Raw genomic sequence first — 7500 nt, forward strand, 5'->3', positions numbered from 1 at the left:
CCAACAAATCAATGACTTATATTATATGACTTATCTTCAACTCCATATAAGAGGTATTTCAAGCTGCAGCTTCTGCTAACGGCCATACCAGCCTGGATGCGCCCGATCTCGTCTGATCTCGGAAGCTAAGCAGGGTCGGGCCTGGTTAGTACTTGGATGGGAGACCGCCTGGGAATACCAGGTGCTGTAAGCTTTTTCAACCAGCAGAGAGCGCTCTCGCTTAATCTACCCACACATATTTCAACGTGGTAACAGCGACAGCTCACGTCCTAAAGTGTTTTGCACATGGTTAAGGCACTTTAACTCCAACAAATAAGCGCTTCTAAATTATTATCACCAACAAATCAATGACTTGTATTATATACTTATCTTCAACTCCATATAAGAAGTATTTCAAGCTGCAGCTTCAGCTTACGGCCATACCAGCCTGGATGCGCCCGATCTCGTCTGATCTCGGAAGCTAAGCAGGGTCGGGCCTGGTTAGTACTTGGATGGGAGACCGCCTGGGAATACCAGGTGCTGTAAGCTTTTTCAACCAGCAGAGAGCGCTCTCGCTTAATCTACCCACACATATTTCAACGTGATAAGAGCGACAGCTCACGTCCTAAAGTGTTTTGCACATGGTTAAGGCACTTTAACTCCAACAAATAAAACCAACAAATCAATGACTTATATTCTATGACTTATCTTCAACTCCATATCAGAGGTATTTCAAGCTGCAGCTTCTGCTTATGGCCATACCACACTGGATGTGCCCGATCTCATCTGATCTCGGAAGCTAAGCAGGGTCGGGCCTGGTTAGTACTTGGATGGGAGACCGCCTGGGAATACCAGGTGCTGTAAGCTTTTTCAACCAGCAGAGAGCGCTCTCGCTTAATCTACCCACACATATTTCAACGTGGTAAGAGCGACAGCTCACGTCCAAAAGTGTTTTGCACATGGTTAAGGCACTTTAACTCCAACAAATAAAACCAACAAATCAATTACTTATATTCTATGACTTATCTTCAACTCCATATAAGAGGTATTTAAAGCTGCAGCTTCTGCTTACGGCCATACCAGCCTGGATGCGCCCGATCTCGTCTGATCTCGGAAGCTAAGCAGGGTCGGGCCTGGTTAGTACTTGGATGGGAGACCGCCTGGGAATACCAGGTGCTGTAAGCTTTTTCAACCTGCAGAGAACGCTCTCGCTTAATCTACCCACATATATTTCAACGTGGTAACAGCGAAAGCTCACGTCCTAAAGTGTTTTGCACATGGTTAAGGCACTTTAACTCCAACAAATAAGCGCTTCTAAATTATTATCACCAACAAATCAATGACTTATATTATATGACTTATCTTCAACTCCATATAAGAGGTATTTCAAGCTGCAGCTTCTGCTAACGGCCATACCAGCCTGGATGCGCTCTGACTTCCTGTTTGTGCAGGAAGTGTGACGTGGCAGTTTGTTTGAGCAAGACACCAGGGAGCACGTGGTGGAGGAAGGAGAAGGAAAGATCAGGCCACAAACCTCCTGAAAAGAGAGTGGAGGAACCACCCCCCCCCCCCCCCAGCAGCTTCGCTGTTTGGGGGGAGTTTGTAACGGACGGATGACATGGCTTTGAACAATGGCAAACGGAATGCAGACAATGAGAAGGTCGACCGAACCTATGAGAAGGATCTGACTATTGAGGTGGAAATAGAGGGGGAGGACAAACTTTCGACAATGGATTTGCTGAGGATAACAAAAGAGAAATGCGGAATAGTAATTGGGTGCAGGTTCAAGACGCCCCGGAAGTACGAACTGACTATGAAAGATGCGGCTGGGAAAGAAAGATTAATGGAGGGTTTGAGAGTCGGAAACAATACGATCACCGCCAGAGAGATAAACAACATCGAGATGGTGGTATCATTCATGTCGTTGCCAGTTTACATCACGGACGGAGAAATTCTGGACAAACTGGCACTTTGGGGTGTGTCTGCCGTCTCCCCTATAAAGAGGAGGGTGTGGCCTGGGACTGACATCGCGGAAGGCACTCGCTTTGTCAGAGTGAGATTCCCGCAGGGAGTATCATCGCTGCCTTACTCCACAAAGTTCGAAACATTACAGGGCATGGATCACTTTAGAGTGATCCATGACAAACAAGTTAAAGTGTGTAGACTGTGCATCCAACCGGGACACATTATGAGGGAGTGTCCGGACTTCCACTGCTATAAATGCCTGAAACAAGGACACTTTGCGAGGGAGTGCGTGGAGGAGTTCCATGCAGAAGTTGATGAGGAGGAGGAGGTGGAAGAGGAGATGAGGGAAGCACTGGCAGGGGACGGAGATGAACGGGAGGAGACCCCGTCACCGGCCGAGAGGGAGCAGGAGAGGGAGAAGCTGCTGGCTGAGGGAGTGGAGACGGAGGATGGGCGTGGCCCCCAGACTGCGGAGCCGGAGGCGGTCGGAAGGCTGGAGGTGAGCCGCAGCGCAGCTGCGCCCCATCAGTCCATGGAGGACGTGGGTATCGGGAGCAGCATGGACGAAGTGATGATGGAGGGAATCGGCTCGTCGGTGGAGGAGAATATTGGGGGGGAGGTGGTTGTGGTTCCACCACCCGATGTCCATGCCACTCGCCCCAGGGACAGATCCCCTCATTCGGCAGGCGCCAGAGTCGGCAGTGATCGCACGGGGGGGGTCCTGACGAGGGGAAGAGGTAGAGCCAGCAGCGGAGTCAGGACCAGAGGGGGTCTTTCCTCTAGTTCTGTACCTGTGAGGGATGAGAACCTGGCAGGAAGTGAACCAGCTGATGACTCCCAGGTATCACTTGAATCTTCTGAGGGGGAGGACACAGATCTCAGTGCGGTATTTATTAACAAATTGAAGAGGAAGGCGAAAGTGAAGAAGGGGTTAAGTGTGAAAAAATAGTGTTTATGGGTTCTTGTCTATATATTTTGCTTGAGTTTTGTTCATTTCTCTTTTTCTTTTTTTCATCATGACGTTAAGTTTTTCTTCTCTAAACGCCAATGGCTTGAGAACAGGAAATAAGTTACAAAGGGTGATCAATTTATGTAGCACAGACATCATATGTCTGCAAGAAACACGATGGGATGAGGAGGTGGTGAAAATGGTAAGGAAATTTTGGCCAGGGCTTCTTTTTTATAGTAACGGAACTACGACTGCAAGGGGGGTGGCAATACTTTTCAAAAGAAATACAGCATCCAATGTGAAACAGTGCCACATGGACACAGAGGGAAGAGTGGTGGGGATCGAATTTTATGTGCAGAAGGTTTTCTTTAAGTTATTTTGTGTTTATGCCCCCAACATAGAGAAGGACAGGAATCTTTTTTTCGATAGTCTTGAGCCTTGCTACACGGGAAACTGTATCATTATAGGGGATATGAATGTCTGGTTAGATAGACTAGATGCATCAAAAAACACTATGTTTGGGACTGATGCATCTAGGAGGAAGCTGCTGATGCTGAATGGGATGTATGATATTATAGATAAATGGAGGTGGGAAAACCCTGATAAGAGGGAGTTCTCCCGACGACAGGTGGTATTGGGTGTATTAAAGCAAAGTAGAATTGATATGTGTCTAGTAGCGAAAAGTATAATGAACTATGTCGGCACACTAACATATAATTTTAATACCATAAGTGACCACGCAAACCTCATGGGGACGATAGAAGTAGGGGAAAGAGGGAGGGGTGGGGGAGTATGGTGCCTTAATAATAGCTTGCTTAGGGATAATAAATATAAACATAGGATACGAGAATATTTAAAAGCCATGTCCGACAATCAAGGCATGTTAGATGATACGGGTCGATGGGGGGAACAAGTTAAAAAAGGAATTAAGGCAATAAGCCTTAAATATGCTAAACACAAGAATGCATATAAAAAGAGAAGGGTAAAAGAAATAAAACTATTAATAGATACTGAACTAGAGAGGGCAGATAATGATGCCGGTTGGAAAGTGGACAACTTATTGAAGTTAAAACATACGCTCCATACATATGAAGTAGAAGATTGTGATGGCGCTATTATTCGAAGCAAAGCCAGATACGCTGTGGAGGGGGAAAAAAACACAGCTTTCTTTCTGGGAATGGAAAGACAGAAACAAGAAAAGAATTATATAGATGAACTTGAAAAAGATAATGGTGATCGGGTGAATGACATTACGGAAATCTGCAGTGTGGTTGAAGACTATTACAGATGCCTCTTTACGGAGGAGGAAAATGATGATGAGTGCATGAAAAGAATACTTGACACTGTGTCCGCAAAGCTCTCCAGTGAGCATGCTGATTGCTGCGACAGGGATATAACGACTCAGGAAGTGATGGAAGCTATAATGGGTGGAAAGTCCAATAAGAGCCCCGGCTCCGATGGCCTGACCTACGAGTTCTATAAAGAGTTCATTGATTTTTTAGCCCCCATCTTGGTGACTGTAATACAGAATATTGAAAGAACACAGCAAGTACCTCATTCCATGACACTCAGCATCATCACGATCATATATAAAAATAAAGGTAGCAAACTCAAATTAGAAAACTTCAGACCCATCAGTCTGCTAAACACAGACTACAAAATATTGGCAAAAGTGTTGGGCAGTAGAATCGGGAAAATAATAAATACAATTGTGGCACCGACACAGGCATATGGGATACCGGGTAGGGACATCAGCGACACCATAATAACAGTTAGAGATGTAATTCATCATATGAACACGAACGGAGAAGGAGGGATTGTTTTGGGCGTCGACCTAAATAAAGCTTTTGACCGAGTAAATCACAATTTTCTCCTCAGCACTTTAAAACGGTTTGGGTTTGGAAGTAGAATGATTACGTGGGTTGAATTACTATACAAAAACGCAAAGAGCCAAGTCAAGTGCAATGGGTTCCTAACAAACACTTTTCCATTACAGCGTTCTGTTAGGCAGGGATGTCCCATGTCCTCCCTCCTATATAGTTTATCTGTTGAACCCTTAGCAACGTTCATAAATAGTAACAATAACATTAGGGGGATTGAACTACCGGGAGGAGGGAGGGTTACCATGTTGCAATACGCAGATGATACAACAATAACAGTTCAGAATGCAGACAGTGTACAAGAGGTAATAAACCATATTGAGATTTATGGCAGAGCGTCTGGGGCGAAAATTAACATAGGGAAATCGGAAATTCTATATGTGGGTAAGGACAATAATAACCGGTACAAACTCAACTTTAAAATAGCAGAAGACCAGATCAAAGTATTGGGGATTTATCTAGGAGTGAATGAGAAGGCAGCCAGAGATTATACGTGGACAGGGGTAATAAATAGAATAAAAAGAACAATTAATTATTGGAAATTAAGAAGCTTGAAACTAAAAGGCAAGATTATTATAATAAATGCTTTGCTGATGTCAAAACTGATACATTTTATAGCGACTATAGATATGCCGGAGTGGGTGGTGAAAGAGTTAAACTCTATCATTTCTCTTTTTCTTTGGGATGGTAAGGGAGTGAGAATATCTCACCAGACATGAATGGCTGGGTATGAGGAGGGAGGGCTTAAGTTGGTAAATATTGAAATAAAAAAGAAGGCAATTAGGATAAAGACGATTGTTAAATATTTGTATGATAAGGTAGATTATGCGTGGAAACGTTTCTTCAGGCAATATATACATAAGGCTGGGAAGTGCGAAGAATATGGTCTCTTGATGGCTTTAAAAAAACATATGCACGAAGGCATCCCGGAGTTCTATAGGGAGGTGTTCAGTGCCTGGGCTGCATTTTTGCCACAGATAGACTATGACTGCACAGATATAAATATGGTTATCAATAACCCCATCTTCTTAAATAACAAAATGTTAAATCATGATAACACACTCTATAATGCTATCTTTTTTAGAGCTGGGATAAGACAAGTTAAAAACATAATGTATGAGGTAATGCCTGGCCTCCTGCCAGAGCATTCAATTGTGGATATGATCAGACATGCTGATTTTGATGATCATGATATTAAAAGAGGAACTATTATTAATACATATGATAAAATCAAAAGCAGTATGAACATGGAATGGATAGCGAGGATAAATAGTGATGACGAAAAAAGGACGGAGGGGGATTGGCCGGAGCTGTATATAGAAAGAGAGAATTATAGGATCTGCTTGAGTAAACTGAAGGTGAAGATTGTATATGGCATAATGTTGGAAAAAGTCTTAAAGAGGCCTGCCTCGGATACAATGTGGAAGGAGAAATATGTGGGAATGAACATAGATGACATATGGCGTAGTAGAATAAAATATAATAGTATAGAATGTGAAGATAATGATTTTAAAATAAAGCATAATAGGATATTTACCAAGATAATATTGCATCAAATAAATAAAAATTTGAGTAGAATGTGTGATGTGTGTATGAACGGGGAGGAAGATTTCTTTCATTTATTTTTGGATTGTACTTGTTTGGTTCAGTTTTTCGACAGGTTGAAACACACTTTGGTCGAGCATTGGGGAAGTAAATTCATACATAGATTTCATTGGGAACAACTCCTTTTGTTTGGTACAAGTGTTAAAAGCAAAGTTATAAATACCAACCTGCTCAATTTTGTTTTAAGTCACGCTAGACTGGCAATCAGGCTGAGGAGAAACTACTCCCACTTTGAAGGAAAGATGGTGGATGTTTGGGTGATTTTCAAATCAATTTTAAAGAAGGACTTACATCTGGTTTTGAAATATAGTAAAACAGCCTTTGTTGATGCTTTTGTTGACGGAAATAAGTTGGTTGAAGTAACAGAGGGAGACAAGTTGATACTCCACATCTGAAGGGTCTTCATTGGAAGCTATTTTGCGTGTTTCCTTTCTTCTTTGAATCCCTATGTTGAGGGCATCATAATGTGTTTCTATTTCCTTTGGTTTGGGAGTATGTTTTGGTTTTGGGTACGACGCTGTGCATGTGACAATTTACTTGGAGATTTGATTGTTGTATGTTTTCGGAAAAGGAAATGTTTTGACTTGATACTGTGACGAAATGGTAGAAGATTTTGACTGTATAACAATGTTGTAAACCACTTTTCTTGTATACATTTTCATAATAAAAGAAAAAAAAAAAAAAAAAGATGCGCCCGATCTCGTCTGATCTCGGAAGCTAAGCAGGGTCGGGCCTGGTTAGTACTTGGATGGGAGACTGCCTGGGAATACCAGGTGCTGTAAGCTTTTTCAACCAGCAGAGAGCGCTCTCGCTTAATCTACCCACACATATTTCAACGTGGTAACAGCGACAGCTCACGCCCTAAAGTGTTTTGCACATGGTTAAGGCACTTTAACTCCAACAAATAAGCGCTTCTAAATTATTATCACCAACAAATCAATGACTTGTATTATATACTTATCTTCAACTCCATATAAGAAGTATTTCAAGCTACAGCTTCAGCTTACGGCCATACCAGCCTGGATGCGCCCGATCTCGTCTGATCTCGGAAGCTAAGCAGGGTCGGGCCTGGTTAGTACTTGGATGGGAGACCGCCTGGGAATACCAGGTGCTGTAAGCTTT

General features: G+C 42.8%; 5 non-coding genes across 5 annotated transcripts; all 5 read left to right on the top strand.

Annotated features, from left to right (window-relative positions):
* Positions 1–74: 74 nt before the first annotated feature.
* Positions 75–193, top strand: LOC133429894 (5S ribosomal RNA). The gene has a single exon (XR_009774712.1). It is a non-coding gene; the product is annotated as a 5S ribosomal RNA (ribosomal RNA).
* A 216-nt stretch (positions 194–409) lies between these two features.
* LOC133429885 (5S ribosomal RNA) lies at positions 410–528 on the top strand. Its single transcript, XR_009774703.1, has one exon. It is a non-coding gene; the product is annotated as a 5S ribosomal RNA (ribosomal RNA).
* A 199-nt stretch (positions 529–727) lies between these two features.
* LOC133429887 (5S ribosomal RNA) lies at positions 728–846 on the top strand. The gene has a single exon (XR_009774705.1). It is a non-coding gene; the product is annotated as a 5S ribosomal RNA (ribosomal RNA).
* Positions 847–1045: 199 nt separating this feature from the next.
* On the top strand, positions 1046–1164 carry LOC133429896 (5S ribosomal RNA). Its single transcript, XR_009774714.1, has one exon. It is a non-coding gene; the product is annotated as a 5S ribosomal RNA (ribosomal RNA).
* A 6215-nt stretch (positions 1165–7379) lies between these two features.
* On the top strand, positions 7380–7498 carry LOC133429908 (5S ribosomal RNA). Its single transcript, XR_009774725.1, has one exon. It is a non-coding gene; the product is annotated as a 5S ribosomal RNA (ribosomal RNA).
* Positions 7499–7500: the final 2 nt, after the last annotated feature.

Source organism: Cololabis saira, unplaced genomic scaffold (assembly GCF_033807715.1).
Source record: "Cololabis saira isolate AMF1-May2022 unplaced genomic scaffold, fColSai1.1 scf034, whole genome shotgun sequence".
Classification (NCBI taxonomy): Eukaryota; Metazoa; Chordata; class Actinopteri; order Beloniformes; family Belonidae; genus Cololabis; species Cololabis saira.